Raw genomic sequence first — 24,926 nt, 5'->3', positions numbered from 1 at the left:
GAAGCCTTTTTTGGAACGTTCAGTTGTGGCAGATAATGAGAAGTGAGTCTCTTGGACACATAGAATGTCACAATTGTTAGTTTGAGCAGTTTTCCATAGGAAGTGGTTGAGTGGCATATTTTTTTTTCCAATACGTTTTTATTAGTCGTAAAGTTAGGTAGAACAAGAATAAGAACATGCGACAATCAAATGTAACAAAAAGTACAAAATCACAAGAATACAAAAGAATACAAAGGCGGAGCACTCAGTTAAGCCATTCATTACTAATAACCCTTCAAACATCATACACCAAGAGGGAGCAATAAGCAGCCTAAGATACATCGGTGGCAGAAGAAGAGCCACTAAAATAGGCCAACCAGGACCGCTTCTGTTTAACGCACTTAATCTGTCCTATACAAGACAAAGGAAAGAAACAAAAGAACGCAAAGTAGAGAGAATAGCAATGGAAGTTGAGTGGCATATTTGATGTGGAAGTGTTTTTAGTGTAAGGTATTCAGGCATTTACAGTTGGATCTGGAAGAGGTAGTCCTGTTGTTATTCTGTGGTGAAATGGATCAGGACAAGAAGCAACTGTGGAGCTTCACAGTTTTGCTGTAAAGCTAAACTGTATACAAGGTTAACAAAAAGAGCAAAGACAAGTCAGTGTAAAAAAACAGTGCATTGAGCAATGGTAGATAATTTCTGTATAATCTATGATGGATCAAATATGCTGAATTCAGCAGATCCACAGTGTGTGGAGAACAGTCAGGTGTAACAGTTCTTTGACAGAGCAATAAGGGAGCTATAAGCCATGAATTGGGGAGAGAAAAATTTAGATGTGGGAGTCCCATTCACGGGCAAGTGGTTGCAGATGTAAGTCATATTGCTTCTTGTGGTTGTGACAGTTGTTTGGAAATTTGTGTTGCGGCAGAGGAAGAATGGATTCTTGTTTCAGAATGATGCCCCAGGTGTAGAGAAGTTCCATTCCTCCTATTAGGGGGGTTATAGTGTGATCTGTGGCATTTTTTTTTGCGATTGGCAGAGTTGCAGGGTAATGCCATTTGTATTGAATTTTATGATTAACCACTTCAGCCCCAGACCATATTGCTGGTCAATGACCGGGCCACTTTTTGCGATTCGGCACTGCGTTGCTTTAACTGACAATTCCTTTGGTGTCCTTTTCTTCCCACAAATAGAGCTTTCTTTTGGTGGTATTTGATCACCTCTGCGGTTTTTATTTTTTGCGCTATAAACAAAAATAGAATGACAATTTTGAAAAAAAATTAATATTTTTTACTTTTTGCTATAATAAATATCCCCAAAAATATATAAAAAACTTGTTTTTTTCCTCAGTTTAGGCAGATACGTATTCTTCTACATATTTTTCGTAAAAAAAATCGCAATAAGCGTTTGATTGGTTTGCGCAAAAGTTATAGCGTCTACAAAATAGGACATTGTTTTATGGCATTTTTATTAATATTTTTTTTTACTAGTAATGGCGGCAATTAGCGATTTTTATCGTACTAGGACCTTATGGCGGACACTTTTGACACATTTTTGGGACCATTGGCATTTTTATAGCAATCAGTGCTATAAAAATGCATTGATTACTATAAAAATGCCACTGGCAGGGAAGGGGTTAACACTAGGGGGGCGAGGAAGGGGTTAATTATGTTCCCTGTGTGTGTTCTAACTGAAGGGGGGTGGGACTGACTTTGGAAAATGACAGATCATTGTTCATACATTGTATGAACAGACGATCAGACATTTCTCCCCCTGACAGGACCGGGAGCTGTGTGTTTACACACACAGTTCCCGGTTCTCGCTCTGTAATGAGCGATCCCGGCATGCGCGTCGGGACCAGGGGTGAGTGGGGGGCCTCTGGCGGCGCGCACGCGCCCCTATTGTCTGAATCGCGAGATAACGTATAGCTATGTGATCTCGCGCAGCCGAGCTGACCTGCTGCTGTATAACTGTGGCTGCTGGTCAGCTAGTGGTTAAGCAGCGCTTTCGTGTGAGGACTTAGCTGTTTGTGTTGTGGTAGAGGGTATTTAGAGAGATCTGTATATAGCTGTATTTCTGCAAAATGGAGGTAAGGGTTAATGCAATGAGCATTTCATTTGCGCAGAAAAAATGCACTCTCATAAGAACATCCCTGGGTACTGAGGTGGCTAGGTGAGGCAGTTTGGATAACCTGTGTATGTGGTCTATGGAGATTTCAAGTGGAGTGGCGTTGGGAAGGATATTGTGCATAAGGTCACTTGCCTATTTTTGGAGATAAGCAGGCATTACTGATTCGGATATACTGCATAGTTTAACAATGTTACAGCAGGACCGATCTTCCAGGTCTGCACATTTAGCTTTAATCCAGAACTGTTTTTATCTTTTACTTCATCATAGGCATCCACAAGATCGTTTACAGTTGTGGTACATTCCTTCATTTTATCTTCTATGTATGCGAACCTATTCACCAAACTGTTGATGTCAGAAGAGAATTTGGTTATGAGAGAGGACAGATCTGACATTAAAGATGTCTGCAGTGAGAGGAGCATGTCCTTTAATGTTGTGTACATTACAGGCTGGCTTGTGGTAGGAAAGGCAGCCATAGAGGACTGTAGGGCCTGGTTTGATTGGAGAGGGTTAAATAGTGTGCTCTGTGGATGAGGGTCCATCTAACCTCATGTGGGCTTTCGCAGGGCTCCCTGAATGTGGGCTTCCTCCAGCTGAGTAAAGTGAAAAAATGCAGCGCTCATATATATGCTCACATTTGTATAAAATGTGTGACTAGATATGGGTGTAAACACAAAGTGATTAAGTGAACCCAATGAAATATAAATTGACAATTGTGAACCAGTTGTGAACATACACAATGAAAACAATGTCATATGATAAGAACCACTACCGACTTAAGAGGCTTACCAGAGATTATAGACATAAAGTGGCATATACCTCTTAAGTCATGGAGGCAGGTGGTAGGTAATAATCACCATATGGAATAAAGATGATCACTGGCACGGATGTTTTAAGATCGATATTCAAGTCTCCATGGATCCGGTCATCAGAAGAGTCTCAGTATGTGTGTGGTGGGCTTCTCATAAAGGAGGATCAACGAATATCCACGTGTTCATACAATATAACCATAAAGAGCGATACTGCATAGTGTGATAACGTTTGACAAGTTTAATAAACAGAAACACTCACATTTCAGTGGTATATAAAAAGCTCATCTGGAGATTAGGAATGGTGCAATGTTCTTGGTAAGATTCAACCAACACGTTTTGTCTCAGACGTCATCTGGGGTATGAATCATTACCACAAACACCGCACTTAAATAGATTATGTAAAAACAAAAACATACTTGGGGGGCACACCCTAAAAATGCTATACATCTAAGATGGTGCTGCTATAAGACCAAAGACAGTACAAAACAGATTTACTGCGACAAAGTACACCAAATTAGTGGGTCCTAGCCTGTTAATAGAATGAAAAAACCTAGTGTCTCAACTTTGGGAGATAAACTCCTCTATATGGGAGAACTGAAAGGGATGTTTTGTAAATAGATGATGTGACCCCAAAATTTAATCACATACCTACTTCAAGTCCGCATCTGATAGTGCATCACTTCCAGTATACGAATGGTTATTTAAATTGCATCCGGTATAATATTAGAAAGGCCCCAATAAATGGCAAGAGTAAATGGTTCACCATCAAAAATTGGTTTGTTGATAAGATAGCATATGTGAATCCCATCTAACACTAGCGTGTAAGCTGTCAAATCCGCCTGCTCGATAACCGGTGGTCAGCACTGGAGGGTCGTAGCAAACCAAGTCTCGTTGTGACTCGAGCCTGACCGGTGTCATCCTCTCTGCTATAAACACTATGTCACGAGTGCGGGTCAAGCCTCAATGTGAAACAACGAGTAGACCTGGAAGCATCACGATTGACGGCATTCAGATGGAACGCATATAGTATCTTCATGGTGACACAAGATCACTAGCCAGAGACACCGTAATTGCAAGTAGACTAAAGGATGGAATAATTATGAATGGACCACTGGTCATGATCCAAAACTGGAGTCACATATTTTAATATCAGACAAAAAACAAATAAAATCAAGCGCTCACCAAAATGAAATGTAAAAGATAAAAGTATACGTTTAAGAAGGGGAATGGTGGAAAAGGGGGGGATTCATGTGATAGCTGAAAAAAATGAATGAAAAAAGGGGGGAATTTAAGGAGTGGGGCGGTGATCAGATTCAGCTGTCCATGAAAGAATTGTTAAAAAATATAATTGAAAATTACAATTATTTGTGATAAAAGTTCAGTCCATAGAAAGTTCATGGAGCGGTAACACAAATTATATTATATATACACACTCTTGCTTGGAGGGCTGCCAGCTGTCAAGAAGAAGCAATTCTGAAACAACAACAAAAAAACAAAAAGCGGCACCCTCTAAGCGTAGTATGGAGTTTAATAAAGAAAGACAAACAACATTAATTCTTATGAGAAATTACTCACAAGAATACGGGGGGTACAGGTATTGAAATACTGATGTCATCTGTGGCTGGCATCCGGAGTAAATAACCTCTGCCGAGTTGGTCTTCTCGCAGGCTTCAGGCAGTCAGCGTGATGGTTAATCCACAAAGTAGGGGCCGAGTGCGGTGTCTCTGAATGTCCCTAGATGGTGACACAGCGCTGGTGTGGAGGGGGAAGCATGAACGCCACATTCGGCGTGGTGGAACGCAGCCGTGGAGCGCAAGCAGCAGAGCGTCACTTCCGGATTCAGTCTCAGGGCGGTGCACGCGTTCGAGACATGCGTGTCTCTTCGTCAGGCTCTATAGATAGAGCCTGACGAAGAGACACGCATGTCTCGAACGCGTGCACCGCCCTGAGACTGAATCCGGAAGTGACGCTCTGCTGCTTGCGCTCCACGGCTGCGTTCCACCACGCCGAATGCCTGAAGCCTGCGAGAAGACCAACTCAGCAGAGGTTATTTACTCCGGATGCCAGCCACAGATGACATCAGTATTTCAATACCTGTACCCCCCGTATTCTTGTGAGTAATTTCTCATAAGAATTAATGTTGTTTGTCTTTCTTTATTAAACTCCATACTACGCTTAGAGGGCGCCGCTTTTTGTTTTTTTGTTTTACATATTTTAATATCAACAAATATAATATAATATAAATGTACACACTGAATAGCATATTATTATAAAAACACAAATAATTATATATATATATATATATATATTTAGATTATTATAGTTTATGATAGATAATCAATGCTAGGATGTAATATAAGATGTAATAGCTTCAAAAAATAGAATTTAAATTACTAAAATCAGTTTTGTTAAAAAAAAAAAAATGTTTTATTTAAATGAACAGCAAAAAGGGGGACATCATGCTCTATTGATACAAGTTAATGTCCCACTCCACATTCATCCCAAAGAATGGAACATGAGCTGATTATAACTACTAAGAACCTTCCATTGACTTCAATAACAATCACATTTCAGTCAAAAAACCTGCTTACCTTTTTAGGATACCATGTAAAGCATTCCTCTACCTCTTCTGTACTGAGCCACAGATAATTTGCCAAGCTTTTATACCCCCTCCACCTCCACCAGTGTCCAACAGTTTTTGTGTTCTGGCACCTTAAAAATCCTATATCTTTATTATGTAATTTAGTCCTTTTACTTCATATTCATTTCTTAAATTAGCCAACCAGCATTTTCTGACAAAACTTTAAAAATAAAATATACTCCCTTTCCACAAGTTAGCAATATGTTTTTTTTTTTAGAAAGCTTTTAGTATTTGCATTGTTTTCCATAGTTCAATTATCTGAATGGTAGCTTTCCATTGTTATAAGAACATTAGTGACGTCAGCCTTTACTTTTTTTTTTCTTTGCATATATAATGATAAAGCATTATGGCTGTATGTCCTTCACTAACCCTAACATAATGAAATATTTAATGGATTATTACAGCAGCTTCCATCTTTCAATTCAAATGTTTGAGCTGATTTAATATTTATATATTGCTGAATTCACGGGTTTGCTGACAGCGTGTTTTCTCCTTCCTCATTTTCTAACAATCAATTACTGCCCTCTTTTCTTGCACAACAAATTTGTTTAATGCCATATTAAAGTCTTTTATTATGCAAGGCACCACACTTATTTAGCTTGGAAGAGTAAGGGGGGGGGGGGGTATATTTCTCCACCATTTGTATGCAGTGAAGTTTTACATTTGGTATTTAGTTTTATTTTCAGGATACTTTTTATTGCCTCTAACAAGGTTTGATACTATAAACCCATTCCTCTAGAAAGTTAAATAGAAATTATAGCTAAAATATGAATTGCTTCTCTTAGACAAATTTGTAGCATTCATAAATATATATGTAAAATTATTCATGCTTTGCCCAAGCTTAGAGTTTTCTGTATTGTTTGTTCATAGCCTCTAACTTTTTACAAATGAAAAACCCATTCCCTCTTTGCGTATAACAGAATTATATGTTGGGCTGTGTATAGCAGCTTTGTTTCTTGTGTTGAACCTCTTTAAAGAGTATCTATAGTGTGTGTGTGTGTGTGTGAATATATACTGTGTGTGTGTATAAATATATATATATATTTACACACCGTATCTCACAAAAGTAAGTACATCCCTCACATTTTTGTATATCTTTTTATGCGACAACACTGAAGAAATTACACTTTGCTACAATGTAATGAGTGTACAGCTTGTATAACAGTAATTCTGTCGCCTCAAAATAACTCAACACACAGCCATTAATGTCTAAACAACTGGCAACAAGTTAGTACACCTCTAAGTGAAAATATCTAAATTGGGCCCAAAGTTTGAATATTTTGTGTGGCCACCATTATGTTCCAGCACTGCTTTAACCCTCTTGGGCATGGAGTTTACCAGAGCTTCACAGGTTGCCACTGGAGTCCTCTTCCACTCCTCCATGATGACATCACAGAGCTGGTGGACGTTAGAGACCTTGCACTCTTCCACCTTCCGTTTGTGGAGGCTCTATAGGGTTTACGTCTGGAGACATGCTTGGCCAATCCATCACATTTACCATCAGCTTCTGTAGAATTTAGCAAGGCAGTGATCATCTTGGAGATGACAGCTGTGCAGACCAATTTGATGCAGTGTGCCACATATGGTCTGAGCACTGACAGGCTGACCCCCCACCCATTCAACCTCTGCAGCAATGCTAACAGCACTCTTAAGTCTATTTCCTAAAGAAAACCTCTGGATATTCTACCATGAAGGCCTGATTCACACAGTCTCCTCTTAACAGTTCTAGAGATGTATCTGCTGCAAAAGGTGGCTACTTTGAAGAACCTAGAATATGAAATATATTTTTAGTTGTTTCACACTTTTTTGTTATGTATAATTCCACATGTGTTAATTCATAGTTTTGATGCCTTCAGTGTGAATCTACAATTTTCATAGTCATGAAAATAAAGAAAACTCTTTGAATGAGAAGGTGTGTCCAAACTTTTGGTCTGTACTGTGTATATATATATATATATATATATATACAGGGCTTTTTTTCAGGGGGAACTTGGGGGAACTCAGTTCCACCACCTTTGGCTCAAACCCTTTGGTGCCTGCTCACCACAATCACAGAAGTCTGGTTTCTGTGTTTACAAGTGACAGCTCCGCACTCTGTGTGTAACCCCCTTGAACTCTGCACTCTGTATGTAATGCAATCCAGGTATTTAATGCCCCTTTAAGACCCTTCTACTGTTTTTGAAATCTGAACGGGTCGTGGTTGAGTTCCTGCACCTATTTTCTGAGAAAAAAAGCTCTGTATATATATATATATATATATATATATATATATATATATATATATATATATATATATATATATATATATATATATATATACCGTATATATATATTCAAATATATAGTAAAATAAATATGGAAAATTCTAATATTATGGGTGGAGCCAATGTTCTTCTTGACAAACCCTGGTGCACAGTATTTGAAAGGACCCATTAAAATCAAACAATATAAAAGTTAAATCTGTACAATGTTACCATTTTTTCCCTCTAGTGTGTTGCAATAATTTGTGCTGTGCTGTGCTGTGCTGTGGCAGTTGAATAATTCGAAGGAGTTTCCTGTGCATCAGGATAGACGGAAAACAATATATCTGCATCTTTTTTTCCTACGCAGCATACCAAAATGCATAGTGGTGCGTTACCATGCATTGCAATGCACTGGAGCATAAGTGCTTTGTGCAAGTGTGTTGTGGTGCCCTTTAAAATAAATGACTATGCAAAGCATCAAAGTACTGTAATATGAAGGGCCCAAGATCACCAGCCAGCTGCTTGGAATAGTACAGTAAATAGTCTTTATTGGTCTCTCAAAACAAGCAAACAAAAACCGCTTTCTTCAACAAAATAAAGACACACCATCCATAGTCCAGATATAATTAGGACCACACAAAATGGCTCACCACCAGTATCTTTGATCCACACTTGAGTTTAGGGCACCCATCTGTTTCAAACAAGCAGCAGGAGCTCAGCAAACTGAGTGTCAGTTGATAGACAGCCCCCACAATTCTGGACTACTCCACTCAACCTTATAGACACCTGCTGACTCTTTCCTGCTGCTTTTCAAGCTTCTCTTGCAGGTGACTTAATCCTTTCAGGACCAACCTCTGAATTTTGGGTCCCAAATGAGGACTTATCAATGCAGAGAGCACTGAAACCAGTCCTTTCCTCTTTAAAGTGGAGGTTCCATCAAAAAAAACAATTTTGCTTTAAACTGTAGCTTAGTTTAGTTTTTTTTTTTTTTTTTAATCTGGAAATGCCTGTTGCTATGCGGTCCCACAAAATCTGCCTTTAAAAGCACCGAGGATTCTGACATCATCTCCCTCTAATGCTCCTGGGAAATGTGTGTCATCATTTCCCAGGATGCAGTGCGCTGTCCAATTATCACTCCCCATCCAAGACTTCCAGGAAGTAAGTGCCTGTAGGCTTCACAATGCCCACAAGCAAAATGACAACAGAGTAGATATAGTTTTATAAACTATCTTTTTTGAATATCTATGCGGATCGGGGGCGGATTGTAAAATAGTAAGTGACCAGATTTATATTATAAAAATGCAGGATGAAAGGACATACATTTAAAAAATGCTAATTGTGGTTGGAACTCCGCTTTAACTGGACTACCCCAGAACCCACACATAAAAAACCCTGAGTACTAAAAATGTCCTTGAATTGTCTTTTAAAGGCACCCAAACCAAAATGGAGGGGAGCTATTGCTCCTATTCTGGACACATCCCTGGTATCCTGTACAACACACTGGCTGCCTTATTGCAATGCAATGGTGTAAAGTCAAACTATAATTACTTGACTTCAATAAGAGGCAGTCAATAAATAATAGGCCATGCTTCCTATGGTCCACTCTGAATAAATTGGGTTCTTGAAACATTTCAATCTAGACTAAATGTACAAGATTTTGGAATGTCAACTATGTTTTTATTTTATTTTTTTTCAGGTATAATTTTACTTTCATTTAGTGTAAGTACAGGTATCAACACAATTATTCATGAATCCGACTGGTAAAAATGTAGGAACATATGAAATTACTTAAACAGAAAAATCATTAAACAGCTTGCTGATGCATTACAGATATACTGAAGTTAACGAGCATTTCTGTTATTTAAATAAGTCTAAATTGAACACACATTACAGAGATATATAATTAGATATGGCATTCAAACACATGGTTTTGCTTTAAAGATTCATTTGAGGAACACCTTTCTGGGTATAATTTGTTTAGTTAATTAAACACATTTTTGCTGTTTTACTTTAAACCTAAAAGATGGCATTAAATGACTAGTATACAATTTGGTTCAAAGGAATGAACACTTAAAACAATGTGTTATCAATAACTATGTTTTATATGAGCATAGTAGTATGTACTGAATTATAGAGGTATGCTTACATTTTCTTCTAGATCATAAAAATTGTATACATTTGCTTTATCAGGAGTCATTCCAATGCTACATTTATTCAGCCCTAATAAGATTTCAAGCTGTATTTCAAGCAGATATTAAAGAATACACACATTAATTCCAATGTATTCATTAAAAAAAACGTATTCACTATTGAAATTCACTAATGTAAGTACCAGAATTTGAAACGGTATCAGCGGCTTTCCGACTGGGAGAGGGAAGAACAGCACTAGGAAACAATCACTGCATATACTTATACCAGCCCTCAAAAATTCCACTCGCCTGCTTGCACTTTGTGAGTAAATTTTGATGGCTGGTGAGCTATGGCTGCCTGGGAGCGGGGGGGTGGGGTGAGCACCGCTGGCAGCCTGGGTTTATTGGGAGTACTTCTCCCAGTGATTGAGAAGGAAAAGAGAAAGGACAGCCACCCGGATGATCAGAGCACAGGGAACACAGTGATAACAGCTTTCATTTCACATTGCTGTGTTCCCCGCAGCTCGCTGTCACATATAGCCCCTCCTCCTGGTCCTGGAATTTTGATACAGATCCAGTCCAACCAGGCCAGGGGTTGGGGCTGTATGTGACATTGAGCAGTGGGAACACAGCAATTAAAATTGAAGCTGTTATCGCTGTGTTCCATGTGCTCTGATCATCCGGGCGGCTCGCCTGCTCCTCTCCTCCCCTGCACAGTTAAGCTGCATGTTAAACACAGGCTGCATGGTGGGCAGAGGCTGCATGGTGAACACAGGCTGCATTAGTGGGCAGAAGCTGCATTGGTGTGCAAAACCTGCATTGGTGGGCACAGGCAGGCTGCATTGGTGGACACTTGAAGGCTGCATTGGAGGACACAGATTAAATTGTTGCTAATATTAACTTTATTCTGCCTAAAACATTTAAATTTAATTTCAAAAGATAATTTATGAGGGCGTGTTTAGGGGCAAGGCAGGGTCGGGGTTGGGTGGGGCAACTGGTGACAAGTAACCCTTGAGGCCTGGCTAGTAGCTCAGGACTTGAAATTTTGAGCCCTGCTTATACTGTCTAATCCCAGGCTGTGGGGCAGGAAAGTGACCAGTGGCAGCCGTCCATACAGAGCACAGGGGTGCCACCCCCCTAATCAATATGCCCAGCTCCTGATATACATGCAGGGCACCAACCACATGGATTCCAATGTTTTTTTTTCCGAGAGCACGTGATTAGAGTCAGATGCTCTATTTGCCTTTTGGGGAAAGCAAGATAATAAATTATTTTAAAACCCTGTGTTGTGTGTTTATTTTCTTTTACACTTTTCCTCCAGGCGAATGGGTAGGGGTACGATGTACCCCATATTCATTCACCTAGGGTGGGGGGGCCGGTATCTGGGGGCCCCCTTTTTAAAGGGGGCTCCCAGATTCCTATAAGCCCCCCGCTCACAGACAACCAACGGCCAGGGTTGTCGGGAAGAGGCCCTGTCCTTAACATGGGGACCGGGTAATTTGGGGTGGGGGGGCCGCAGGGCGCCCCCCTGTCCCAGAGCACCAAACCCCCCCATGTTGAGGGCATGCGGCCTGATACGGCTCAGGAGGGGGGCGCTCGCTCGTCCCCCCTCCTTTCTGACCGACCGGGCGGCGTGCTTGGATACGGGTCTGGTATGGATTGTGGGGGGGGATGCCCCTGGGGGGAACCCATGCCGGTTTTTTATTTAAAATTTGGCATGAAGTTCCCCCTCATCATTCATACCAAACGCTGCGGCTAGAATTGGCGGGAATCCAAGTCAGATCCCCGTCGCTTCTATGATGGCTTGTTCCCATCGCTGCTCCGGCTCCCGCGACGGGGGTTGTAGGTGGTCAATCTCGCCGAGAAAGGGAGCGAGATTGACACAATATCGTGGTCACCTACAGTATGTTTTATTTTATTAGGAGCAAAATTGACCATAGAATGAGAGTGGAAACAACCTAATGTCTCCATTACCGCAGCCAAAAGAAAAATGTCCTGGATAATGGCTCAAGAGAAAATGGTTAGCTACTTAGAGGACACAACTGTGAAGTTTAAGTCAACATGGGAGCCTTGGGCAATCTAAGTAGGTATTCCCGAGTAATACCATGCAATATGATGGGATGGGGTAAATCCTAAAAGGTTGGCTAAGTATTTTCCCCTTCTTTTCTTTGTCATGGATATGCAATAAAGTCTGGCAGCTTACCTGTCTCCATGTGTTCATTAGTGGCCTGACTCTCTTCCTGGCTGTCTTTTATCACCTTCCTCCCTGTATGGCTCCACCCCAGGCCATCCCAGGAAGCCTATATTAACCACTGCACTGCTAGTCTGCTTTGCTGTTCAACTTTGTTTGTAGCTTGAGTTCCTGTCTGCTGTGTGCTAAGTTTACATTCCTGTGTACTGATTTTGGCTCGTCTCTGACTACTCCTGCTTTCCGGTTTCCCTGACCTTTTGCCTGTTCCTCGGTTACCCTTGTCTGCCTGTTGCCCTGACCTCGGCTTACCCATCACTATCGCTTGTCCTGGTTGCTGTTTTTCTGCACCATCCTTTACTCTCAGGGATAAGAGTTGCTATGGCCTGGTAGAGCTTTGAGGAAGATGCCTGTTGTATTGTGCACAAAATAATATGTTTCATTGCTGTCACAGAACCTAGTTTAACCACCTCAGTACAGGGCACTTTCACCCCGTTCCTGCCGAAGGCATTGTTCAGCTTTCAGCACTGTCACACTTTGAATGACAATTGCACGGTCATGCAACACTGTATTCAAGTTAAATTTTTATAATTTTTTCCCCATAAATAGAGCTTTCTTTTGGTGGTATTTGATCACCTCTGCGTTTTTTTTGTTTTTTTTGCGCTATAAACAAAAGAAAAGTGCAAATTTTGAAAAAATAAATATTTTGTACTTTTTGCTATAATAAATATCCCCCAAAAATATATAAAAAACACATTTTTTCCTCAGTTTTGGCCGATATGTATTTGTCTACATATTTTTGGTAAAAAAATCGCAATAAGTGTATATTTATAGATTTTGTGCAAAAGTTATAGCGGCTACAAAATAGGGGATAGATTTATAGCATTTTTATTTTTTTGTTTTACTAGTAAAGGTTGGCTATCTGCAATTTTTACCGTGACTGCGATATTGCGGCAGACACATCAGACACATTTTTGGGACCATTCACATTTATACAGCGATCCACGCCATAAAAATGCATTGATTATTGTATAAATATGACTGGCAGGGAAGAGGTTAACACTAGGGGCGATCAAGGGGTTAAATGTGTTCCCTAGGGAGTGATTCTAACTGTGGGGGGAGGGGACTAACTAGGGGAGGTGACCTTTCGGTGTCCCTATATACAAAGGACACACCATCGGTCTCCTCTCCCTAACAGGAAGTGGATCTGTGTGTTTACACAAAAAGATCCACGGTCCTGCTCAGTTACTGGGTAATCGCGGGAGCCCGGTAGAAATCGCGGCCGCCAGGCACATGCATCGGGTCCCCAGTGACGTGATGGGCGCGCGCCCCCTAGTGGCTCGGGACGGCGAAGACATCATATGAAGTCCGGCCAAAACTAGAGCCTCATTGCCCCACCATCATATGACTGTGGGCGGTAGGCTACTGGTTAACGATGTACACAATACTCAAGTAACTTTACAGTGTTATGCCACATACACACCATCACTTTATGTGATGAAAAAAAACGAAATTTTCTGTGAAGTAAAAAACAACGTTTTTGAAACTTCAATTTTCAAAGACGAAGTTGCCTACACACCATCGTTTTTCTCACAATGTTCTAGCAAAGCGAGGTTACGTTCACCACGTTTTTCCATTAAAGCTCGCTTCATAACTAGCTTCTGGGCATGCGCGGGTGTAAAAATGTCATTTTAAACAACGTTTTTTGCTACACATGGTCAATTTCTGTGAAGTAAAAAACGACGTTTTGAAAAACGACACATAAAATTAAAGCATGCTTCAATTTTTTTTTCGTTTTTCAGAAGACATAAAACAACGTTTTCCCCCACACACGGTAATTTAAAGTGACGTTTTTAAAAACGTTGTTTTTTTTCATCACATAAAGTGATGGTGTGTACGCGGCATTAAGGTTGGATCTGTAGTATACTGGGAGATAGTAGTTGGAACAGACACACGTGGAGAGTAGGAGGATCCACAAAGCTTTTTATTTAACGGTAGAGGGGGTTAACACACAGTCAGGTAGCAGTTATCACAGCCAAGCAAAACAAGAGTTGTGTTATAAGGGAAAAACGTGCACGCTACTATGTTCGAATTTTTAAGCAAATATAAACCATCAGCCTCCAGTGAATATAGTGAAAATAAACTCTGAATATATGCAGATCGGGGTAGCAGAGTCCGTGCTGGTAAAGGGTAATCTGCGCCAGGCTGGCCAAATGAGAGAAATAGCAGAGTTCTGGTAGATAGGGGTAGTCTGTGCCCAGTTTTGGACACACAAGAACAGAGTTCGCTCTACTCGCAGCGCTGGCAATCACAGGGTTATTCCACTCCCAGCATGCCACACAGCCAGGGATAATCCACTCACAGGATGGAGGCTGCAGGACTGGCAATGTAGAAAGCAGGAGCTGGGATGGCAAACCACACAACTGCCTCTATCCCAGCACATGTTACACAGACATTCCACTCAAAGACACTTCCCCCCCCACCCTTGGATTCAGGGCGGGTTTAACTGTCCAATGACAATAGACACACAGGTCAGGTGTTTTCAAACTTCTCATCAGTAAACAGTCTTAACAGCAGGGTGGATGCTGGAGGAGTCCCCCTCCCTCCTCATGGACATCTATCCCATAATATAGATTTTTTCCAAGGCAGACAGACACAAACAATGGAATACAACCACACCCCAAACGATCACAGTAAAGAGTATATAGCACAGCAGGGGGTGTAAGGCAATGGTCATCAACCCTATCCTCAGCGCCCACTAACAGGCCAGGTTTTATGTATTACTTTGGGAAGATGCAGACTAGAATACTGCAGTCACTGAGCAGCAAATTATATCACCTGTGATGTATTTCAGTTATCTTACAAACCTGACCTGTTAGTGGGCCCTGAGGACAGGGTTGATGACCACTGGTGTAAGCGACAAGGAGGTGCAGAGACCGTGACATATACGTCCAAGATTTTTTTTTAGTGTAATATATTCTTAAGCATTCAGTTAATTTATGGTAAACATGTTGATAAATATTGCTAATTTCTTGTTGTCTGATTCAGGCATAAAGGATGAATGGAATTATGCTACTTTGGTCAATTACACAAGTGCACTTTGATTTCGCAGTGAGCCACTGCCTCACAAGCCAATCACTGTTTTTTATTGCAAGGTAAAACTGCTCCCATATATGCATTTCAAGTGTGTGGATACCTATTTTCCTGGAGTACCGTCTTCAGCTTTAAAGAAACTGTCATTAGAAAAAAAATACTTTCTCTAGTGTAGATGCAAATGTCAAACTATTTGGCACTGCCTACACATTTTCATTGACCATTAAGTTTGCTCATTTTAGTGGCAGCCTTAAAGCGGGGGTTCACACGCACATAACACTTTTTCCCCTTAGATTCATGCTCGTTTTGTCTAGGGGAATCGGCTAGTTGTTTTAAAATATGAGCTGTACTTACCGTTTACGAGATGCATTGTCTCCGCCACTTCCGGGTATGGGCTGCGGGACTGGGCGTTCCTATTTTGATTGACAGTCTTCCGAGAGGCTACCGACGGTCGCATCCATCGCGTCACGATTTTCCGAAAGAAGCAGAACGTCGGTGCGCAGGCGTAGTATAGAGCCGCACCGACGTTCGGCTTCTTTCGGCTACTAGTGACGCGATGGATGCGACCGTCGGAAGCCTCTCGGAAGACTGTCAATCAAGAAGGAACGCCCGCTCCCGAAGACCCATACCCGGAAGCGACGGAGAAGATGCACCTCGAAAACGGTAAGTACGGCTCATATTTTAAAACAACTAGCCGATTCCCCTAGACAAAATGAGCATCCATCTAAGGGGAAAAGATAAAAAAAAATCATTGGGTGATCTCCCGCTTTAAGGACTTATGGGAGGCAGGTATGTAATACACCTTAGGTCAGGGATCCTCAAACTACGGCCCTCCAGCTGTTGTAGAACTACACATCCCATGAGGCATTGTAACACACTGACATTCACAGACATCACTAGGGATGATGGGAATTGTAGTTCCTGAACAACTGGAGGGCCGTAGTTTGAAGACCCATGCCTTAGGTGCATCACTGCCCACACCAATATAATTGCCTCCAGTAATATTCATGATACAGGAACAGTCACGCATCTTTATTCTCTGTCCTAATGTGGTGGCCCAGGCCAAATCTTGGGATCATAGCACCAATCACAACAGCACTTGTTGCCCAGCTATACCATACCCTGTGTGTGAGCAGGTATTGATGAAACTTCTGGATGGATAATAGTTTTCTTTCTGGTCTATCTGTCAGGCATGGGGAATTGAGCAGTTGAGTGAATTATGGTGAGATGCTAGTTTCCTATCAGTTCTGCCCCCTCTTAGAATGACAGTGGGAGAAACCTGATGAGTAATGCTGATAGACAAGTTCCCCACTAGGTCCACCTTCAGTTATATTCTCACTCATGATCTCCAGATTCCTAGTCCTAGGCTAATCAATTATAAGACTTATGACACGTACACACGATCATTTTTCGGCATGAAAAAAACGTAGTTTTAAAAAAATGTCATTTAAAATGCTCGTGTGTGGGCCTCACATCATTTTTCGGGTTTTGAAAAACAACAACATTTTTTTTCGAACATGCTGCATTTTTTAACAACGTTTTAAACTATGGGCCAGATTCACAGAAAAAGTACGCCGGAGTATCTGCTGATACTCCGGCGTACTTTCAAATTTGCTGCGTCGTATCTTTATTTGTAATCCACAAACAAAGATACAATGGCATTTGGCTAAGATCCGACAGGCGTACGGCTTCGTACGCCTTCGGTTCTTAGGATGCAATACTTCGGCGACTGCTGGGTGGAGTTTGCGTCTTTTTCCGCGTCGGGTATGCAAATTAGCTGTTTACGGCGATCCACGAAGGTACGCGCGTTCGTCGCATTCTCTTACGTCGTCGCTAGTCGGGTTTTTCGCGTCGTTGAGTTGCACTTGCTATTTAGGTGGTGTAATATTAGACAGCCCATGTTAAAGTATGGCCGTCGTTCCCACGTCGAATTAATTTTTTTTTTTGCGTAAGACTTCCGGGAATATGAAAGGACGTAACGCACGTCACCGTTCAAAAAACACATTGGGGCGCCGTAATTTTGCGCAAATCAATGGCGGGAAATTTCCTAACGGAGCACACGCAGAACGTTCGGCGCGGGAACGCGCCTAATTTAAATGGTAAAAAAAAATACAAAAAGATACTTGGTGGGCACACCCAAAAAATGCTATACATCTAAGCTGGTGCTGCTATAAGACCAAATACAGTACAAAACAGATTATAGCGCACACATGCAAAAATGACATTTATCCTGCAAGGCTAGTTAAAAACACCTGAACATATTCAAAAATACGGGGGTACTTACTGCGACAAAGTACCCCGAATTAGTGGGTCCTACCCTAGTAATAGAATGAAAGAACCTGGGTCTCAACCATGGGAGATAAACTCCTCTATGTGGGAGAACTGAAGGGATTCTTCCTATACACTGGTGGCCACTAATGTGAGGTAATGAAGAGGGGGAGGGGTGCTCCAGCCAAGAGACCTGGTCAGGGTATATACAAAATACAAAAAGATACTTGGTGGGCACACCCAAAAAATGCTATACATCTAAGCTGGTGCTGCTATAAGACCAAATACAGTACAAAACAGATTATAGCGCACACATGCAAAAATTACATTTATCCTGCAAGGCTAGTTAAAAACACCTGAACATATTCAAAAATACGGGGGTACTTACTGTGACAAAGTACCCCGAATTAGTGGGTCCTACCCTAGTAATAGAATGAAAGAACCTGGGTCTCAACCATGGGAGATAAACTCCTCTATGTGGGAGAACTGAAGGGATTCTTCCTATACACTGGTGGCCACTAATGTGAGGTAATGAAGAGGGGGAGGGGTGCTCCAGCCAAGAGACCTGGTCAGGGTCTATACAAAATACAAAAAGATACTTGGTGGGCACACCCAAAAAATGCTATACATCTAAGCTGGTGCTGCTATAAGACCAAATACAGTACAAAACAGATTATAGCGCACACATGCAAAAATGACATTTATCCTGCAAGGCTAGTTAAAAACACCTGAACATATTCAAAAATACGGGGGTACTTACTGCGACAAAGTACCCCGAATTAGTGGGTCCTACCCTAGTAATAGAATGAAAGAACCTGGGTCTCAACCATGGGAGATAAACTCCTCTATGTGGGAGAACTGAAGGGATTCTTCCTATACACTGGTGGCCACTAATGTGAGGTAATGAAGAGGGGGAGGGGTGCTCCAGCCAAGAGACCTGGTCAGGGTCTATACAAAATACAAAAAGATACTTGGTGGGCACACCCAAAAAATGCTATACATCTAAGCTGGTGCTGCTATAAGACCAAATACAGTACAAAACAGATTATAGCGCACACATGCAAAAATGACATTTATCCTGCAAGGCTAGTTAAAAACACCTGAACATATTCAAAAATACGGGGGTACTTACTGCGACAAAGTACCCCGAATTAGTGGGTCCTACCCTAGTAATAGAATGAAAGAACCTGGGTCTCAACCATGGGAGATAAACCAGCTTAGATGTATAGCATTTTTTGGGTGTGCCCACCAAGTATCTTTTTGTATTTTGTATAGACCCTGACCAGGTCTCTTGGCTGGAGCACCCCTCCCCCTCTTCATTACCTCACATTAGTGGCCACCAGTGTATAGGAAGAATCCCTTCAGTTCTCCCACATAGAGGAGTTTATCTCCCATGGTTGAGACCCAGGTTCTTTCATTCTATTACTAGGGTAGGACCCACTAATTCGGGGTACTTTGTCGCAGTAAGTACCCCCGTATTTTTGAATATGTTCAGGTGTTTTTAACTAGCCTTGCAGGATAAATGTCATTTTTGCATGTGTGCGCTATAATCTGTTTTGTACTGTATTTGGTCTTATAGCAGCACCAGCTTAGATGTATAGCATTTTTTGGGTGTGCCCACCAAGTATCTTTTTGTATTTTGTATAGACCCTGACCAGGTCTCTTGGCTGGAGCACCCCTCCCCCTCTTCATTACCTCACATTAGTGGCCACCAGTGTATAGGAAGAATCCCTTCAGTTCTCCCACATAGAGGAGTTTATCTCCCATGGTTGAGACCCAGGTTCTTTCATTCTATTACTAGGGTAGGACCCACTAATTCGGGGTACTTTGTCGCAGTAAGTACCCCCGTATTTTTGAATATGTTCAGGTGTTTTTAACTAGCCTTGCAGGATAAATGTCATTTTTGCATGTGTGCGCTATAATCTGTTTTGTATTGTAATTTAAATGGTACACGCCCCATTTGAATTAGGTGGGCTTGCGCCGGACGGCTTTATGCTACGCCACCGCAAGTTTACAGGCAAGTGCTTTGTGAATCAAGCACTTACGCCAAAAACTTGCGGCGGTGTAACGTAAACGGGATACGTTACGCCGCCGTAAGTCTACATGAATCTGGCCCAATGTTTTTTTTGGGGTTGTAAAAAATTATCGTGTGTGGGCTAAAACGACATTAAAAACCCGCGCATGCTCTGAAGCAAGTAATGAGATGGGAGCGCTCGTTCTGGTAAAACTACCATCCATAATGGAGTAAGCACATTCATCACGCTGTAACAGACAGAAAAGCGCAAATCGTCTTTTACTAACACGGAATCAGCTAAACAGCCCCAGGGTTGGCGTCATCCGCATGGAACTTCCCATGTATAGTGCCGTCGTACATGTTGTACGTCACCGCGCTTTGCTAGAGCATTTTTTTAAAACGATCGCGTGTGGGCAACGTCGTTTAAAGTTGGAAAAACTTTGTTTTTTCTACACGCTGAAAAACTTTGGGTTTTTTTCATGCCGAAAAATGATCGTATGTACGCGGCATTACAGTTGCTGCTTGATGTAGTTGTGGCTTCTCAATTTATAAATGGATGAATCAAATTGTTCTTGGGGACACATTAATATAAGTTACAGATCAGTTGCTGCCTCTGGAGTAGCAGAAGCCAATACCTGTACATGTGAAGACATTCCAAGGGTGTTATTCTAGGAACAATAACTGTGCAGCCATTCGTTTCATGCTAATATAGGAGAACGATACAAGCACAGCTGCCCTCCTGTTATTCATATGTAAAATAAGTAATCTCTGGATTCCCTTCAGACCTGTGATCTTTTACATTGTACACAACAATCCTGGTAGGAAGACTGCCCTACAGGTGCACTGAGGCCTCATACACACGATAGGTTAACCAGAGGACAACGGTCTGAAGGACCGTTGTCATAGGTTAACCTATGAAGCTGACTGATGGTCCGTCGTGCCTACACACCATCAGTTAAAAAAAAAATTGTGTCAGAACGCGGTGACGTAAAACACAACGACGTGCTGAAAAAAACTAAGTTCAATGCTTCCAAGCATGCGTCGACTTGATTCTGCGCATGCATGGATTTTTAACCGATGGACGTGCCTACTAACGATCGTTTTTTTCCCATCGGTTAGGAATCCATAGGTTAATTTTAAAGCAAGTTGGCTTTTTTTAACCTTAGGTTAAATAACCTATGGGGACTACACATGATCGGTTTGGACTGATGAAAACGGTCCATCAGACCGTTGTCCTCACCTACACCTATCGTGTGTATGAGGCCCTATGATAACAGCAATGTGAACAAAGAAAACAAAAAAGTGTTTAACAATTTTTTTCGAAAAGATCAAAAAATTTGAAAGAATGAAAATCCGAAAGAACGAAAATCCAAAATTCTAAAGAATGAAAATAAGAACGAAAACTCAAAAGAACAAAAAACATGCAGATAATTTCTATTATAATTAAATTATTACGTTTATTAACCATTATTATAGTTTTATTATTATTTATTAATAATAAATAATAATAAAAAAACTATAATAATAGTTATAAACAAATAGATTATAGGTATAGGAATTTCCTTTCAATTTTGTCTGCCTGTTAGCGAACGTAAAAAATACAAATGTATCCAAATTTACGAATGTTCTAAATAACGAATACTGCATCTATATGGATGGAACGTACCGAATTCAAATCTTTCCTAGTTCACAAATTACCAAAATAACGAATACCGCAGCTATACGAATGGAGCCTACCGAATTCAAATTTTTCTGAATTACCGAAATAATGAATATCGCATATATATGAATAAAACGTACCAAATTAGAATTTTTCCGAATTTATTAGAAATAACGAATTTCAATCATAACGAATGATACGAAAAAAAATAAACACAATTTTAGGCTGTGGACATGTCTAACCGATAGTACTATCCTTCACAGACTGGGTACCTTTCCCTGCACTACCCTTTACAGCATTTTAAAATTAGATTTACAATAGGTAAATGATATGCCATGCCTGTTTTAAATGAATGAGCTTCCCAAAATAAAGTACTTCCTTCACCTACAATGGCTTGCTGAATGCAAAAAAAAGTGTACCTGGACATTTTTTGGGAATGTTGGCGAATGTTGGCAAATATAGCAAGAGAGAAAGGACTGGCTGCCTAATACTGCGGATACAAAGAGCTCTATACTAAAATCTAAAGAAGGACCACATCACTCTCCCAGATCAATTAAAAAATTTAAAGAGGAACTTCACCCCTCCCCCTTGCCTGTTATGATGTGTTCTCCTCAATAAAAATACTCCTCTTCCCAATAATTCAGTGATTTCTTGCAAAAATTTGCTGTGCTGATGTCACAACCCATTTCTTGTGCCACCATCACTGTCTCCTCAGTCACCGGGAGGTGGCTATCTGGATTCAGACAAATGCCCCCCCCCCCCCCGTTAATGTGCCTCAAAGTTAAACCTCCAGCTTCATCGTATATTTTCTCCTGTAGCCTTCTGGGATATATAACCGGGATATCTCAGGAGGCTACAAGAGCAGGGTACATTGATCTTTCTGGGGTCGAAATTGGTAGTGCCAAATAAAAACAAAATAGAACCAAAAACAAAAAAAAATAGCTTTTTGTATATTGGGCAGGGAAAAGATGGAGGCAGGGATTTCAGCAGTATTAAACACCCCCAAAAAATACAATATATTACAGCTTATCGATTCATTAGATGTGGCGACTGCATCCGTTTTCTTTTCTTAGACTTTTTTCCCTCTGTTTTCACCTGGTGATCTGGCCAATAACACACCCCCTGTTTTAGAGTGAATCCGTTCTGGATAAAAAAACACATGGGTCAACTTTGGACAGCAGCATTATCAGTCTGTGTGGAGGGGAGTGTTAGATGTACTACCAGATTTAAATACACTAACAAATTGAAGCCAAACACCACTGGGGTGGGCAATCTTTTAGAGGTGTAGATCTACCCGATAAACATAAAACAGATCTACAATCACTGGGGTTCAGTACACTTAAAAAAAAAAAATCAAGGCCTCACTGAATAGTAAGGACTACGTGAGGATTAGCTGGAAAAATATAATAAAACAAATGTCACTGTACACATACAAACTTAGCCTACCATAAAAGTTGTCTTCAATGAGAAACTCTTTCACTTTCATTTAAAAATGTGTTTTATCATATTTAGAGCGTTATTGGTCACCCCCACAAGTCTGATGCAGGAGTCCATCATGAAGGCAGAACAAATGTACTGCAGCCTGACTTGCTTGAATTGTTTCAGGCCCAACTGTAGGGCAGTGTACAGCTGTCAGTAGGATGTATTGAAGTGTATAGTGGTCAGTAGGGGTCAGTAGGGTAGAGTACAGGAGTCAGCAGTTTGCAGGGCAGACTACAGGGATCAACAGGGCAGATGAAAATATCAGTAGAGCAGTAGATGGTGTTGATTGAGCAGTGAACAGTGTCAGTCAGTAGAGCAGTGGATGGTGTCAGTAGAGCAGAGGATGGTGTCAGGGCAATGAACAGTGGGCCAGATTCACAGAGATTTACGTTACTCCGCGGCGGCGTAACATATCCCATTTACGTTACACCGCCGCAGGTTTACAGTGTAAGTGCCTGATTCACAAAGCTCTTACCTGTAAACTTGCGGCAGTGTAACGTAAATCCGCTCAGCACAAGCCCGCGCCGAACGTTCTGTGCATGCTCCGTGTTCAAATTTCCGACGTGCTTTGCGCGAAACTACGGCGCCCCAGCGTTTTTTTTTTAAATGCGACGTGCGTTACGGCGTTTCGTACCCCCGGACGTCTTTCGACGTGGGAACGACGCCCATACTTTAACATGGCTGATCTAAAGATAAGCCATGTTAAAGCAGGTGTAACTTTGCGACGGGTAAAAACGACTAGCGATGACGTACGGGATTGCGACGAACGTGCGGATCTTTGTGGATCGCCGTAACTAGTCATTTGCATATTCTATGCCGACCGCAATGGAATCGCCACCTGGCGGCCGGCCTAGAATTGCAACCTAAGACCCGACGGTGTAAGTCAATTACACCTATCGGATCTTATGGCTATCTATGTGTAACTGATTCTATGAATCAGTCGCATAGTTAGGACGGGCGGATCACAGAGATACAACGGCGTATCAGGAGATACGCCATCGTATCTCTTCTGTGAATCTGGCCCAGTGTCAGTAGAGCAGTGGGGATGGTGTCGATAGAATAATGAACAGTGTCAGTCAGTAGAGCAGTGGATGGTATAAGTAAGGCAGTGGAGGGCGTCAGTAGAGCAGTGCACAGCAGGCAGTAGACAGTGTCAGCTGGAGAGTGTACATGATTCAGTAGGGCAATGTTCAGCAGGCAGTAGACAGTGTCAGCAGGACAGTGTACATGATTCAGTAGGGCAGTGGACTCATTGGCTCGGCAATGGTGAAGTAAAGTCAAGCTTTCAGGGAGCTCTGCAAGGCACCACCTCCCTGACTGGCCATAAACCGTATGCACGGCTAAACTACTCGTGACTTTGGAGCGCAACCCGTAGCTCATAGACTCTTAAACTGAGAGAATTGTATTATGGTGGTGGATGCTTTGACTGAGGAGCAGTGTCCAGCAGGAATGAAGGCCCTAACTGAACTTGCAGAGCAGGTAAGCGCCAGCTACACACTACTAATCGCTCTCCTGGCATGCCGATTCCAGGTGGCCCATCTCTCTCGTCCATCCCATGTGATGTCACATGCAAGCAACTGGGATGGATATGAGAGAAGGACTGCATACTAGGTTGTATCTCCCCTGCCATGCTCTGCATATGTTGAAGGGGCAGCTTGGGGACAGCAAGGAAGGACGCGATCTACGGGTTGCCGATCTCTGAGCTAATAATTGATAGGCAGTTACAGCAAGCAGTTGTTTCCTTTTAGGATAAAAGTTTACTATAAATAAGATGATTGTTGTAAGCACCCCTGCTAGTGTTAAATGGTTTCTCTCATCTCTGTAACTGATACATTCTGCTGGAGAGCTTGTTCTTTTGAGAAAAAAAAACACACTTACTGGCTGGATCACCAGATGAAAATAGAAGAAAGAAAGCCTAAAAAATAAAATGAATGCAACCATTACATCTAAGAAATGGTAATTTGCAATATAATAAATGTTTTCTTTTGGATTTAACACCATTTTAAAGACCCTTTAGGGAGTGAAGATCCAACTAAAGTTGATTAAAAACAATGAAGGAAAAAAAAAAAACTAGAACGTGATTTTAAGGAATCATACTGTATACAGTAAATTACCCCAGTCATTGTGTATTTTTCCTAGCACTATCCCATCAGCTGATTTTTACATTTAGAGAATAGGATGAAAACATAAAGGTACCTATATATATATATATATATATATATATATATATATATATATATATATACAGTAAAACCTTGGTTTGAGAGTAACTTGGTTTGAGAGTGTT

At 41.3% G+C, this 24,926-nt stretch overlaps 1 protein-coding gene across 1 annotated transcript in view; it reads left to right on the top strand.

Annotated features, from left to right (window-relative positions):
* The window catches only part of DPYD (dihydropyrimidine dehydrogenase), a 1,498,502-nt gene that overhangs the window by 744,222 nt on the left and 729,354 nt on the right, over positions 1 to 24,926 (top strand). The window lies entirely within an intron of this gene.

This window comes from Rana temporaria, chromosome 7 (assembly GCF_905171775.1).
Source record: "Rana temporaria chromosome 7, aRanTem1.1, whole genome shotgun sequence".
In the NCBI taxonomy this organism is placed as follows: Eukaryota; Metazoa; Chordata; class Amphibia; order Anura; family Ranidae; genus Rana; species Rana temporaria.
Note: the sequence above shows the minus strand (reverse complement) of the source record. Positions and strands in the feature narration are given on the sequence as shown.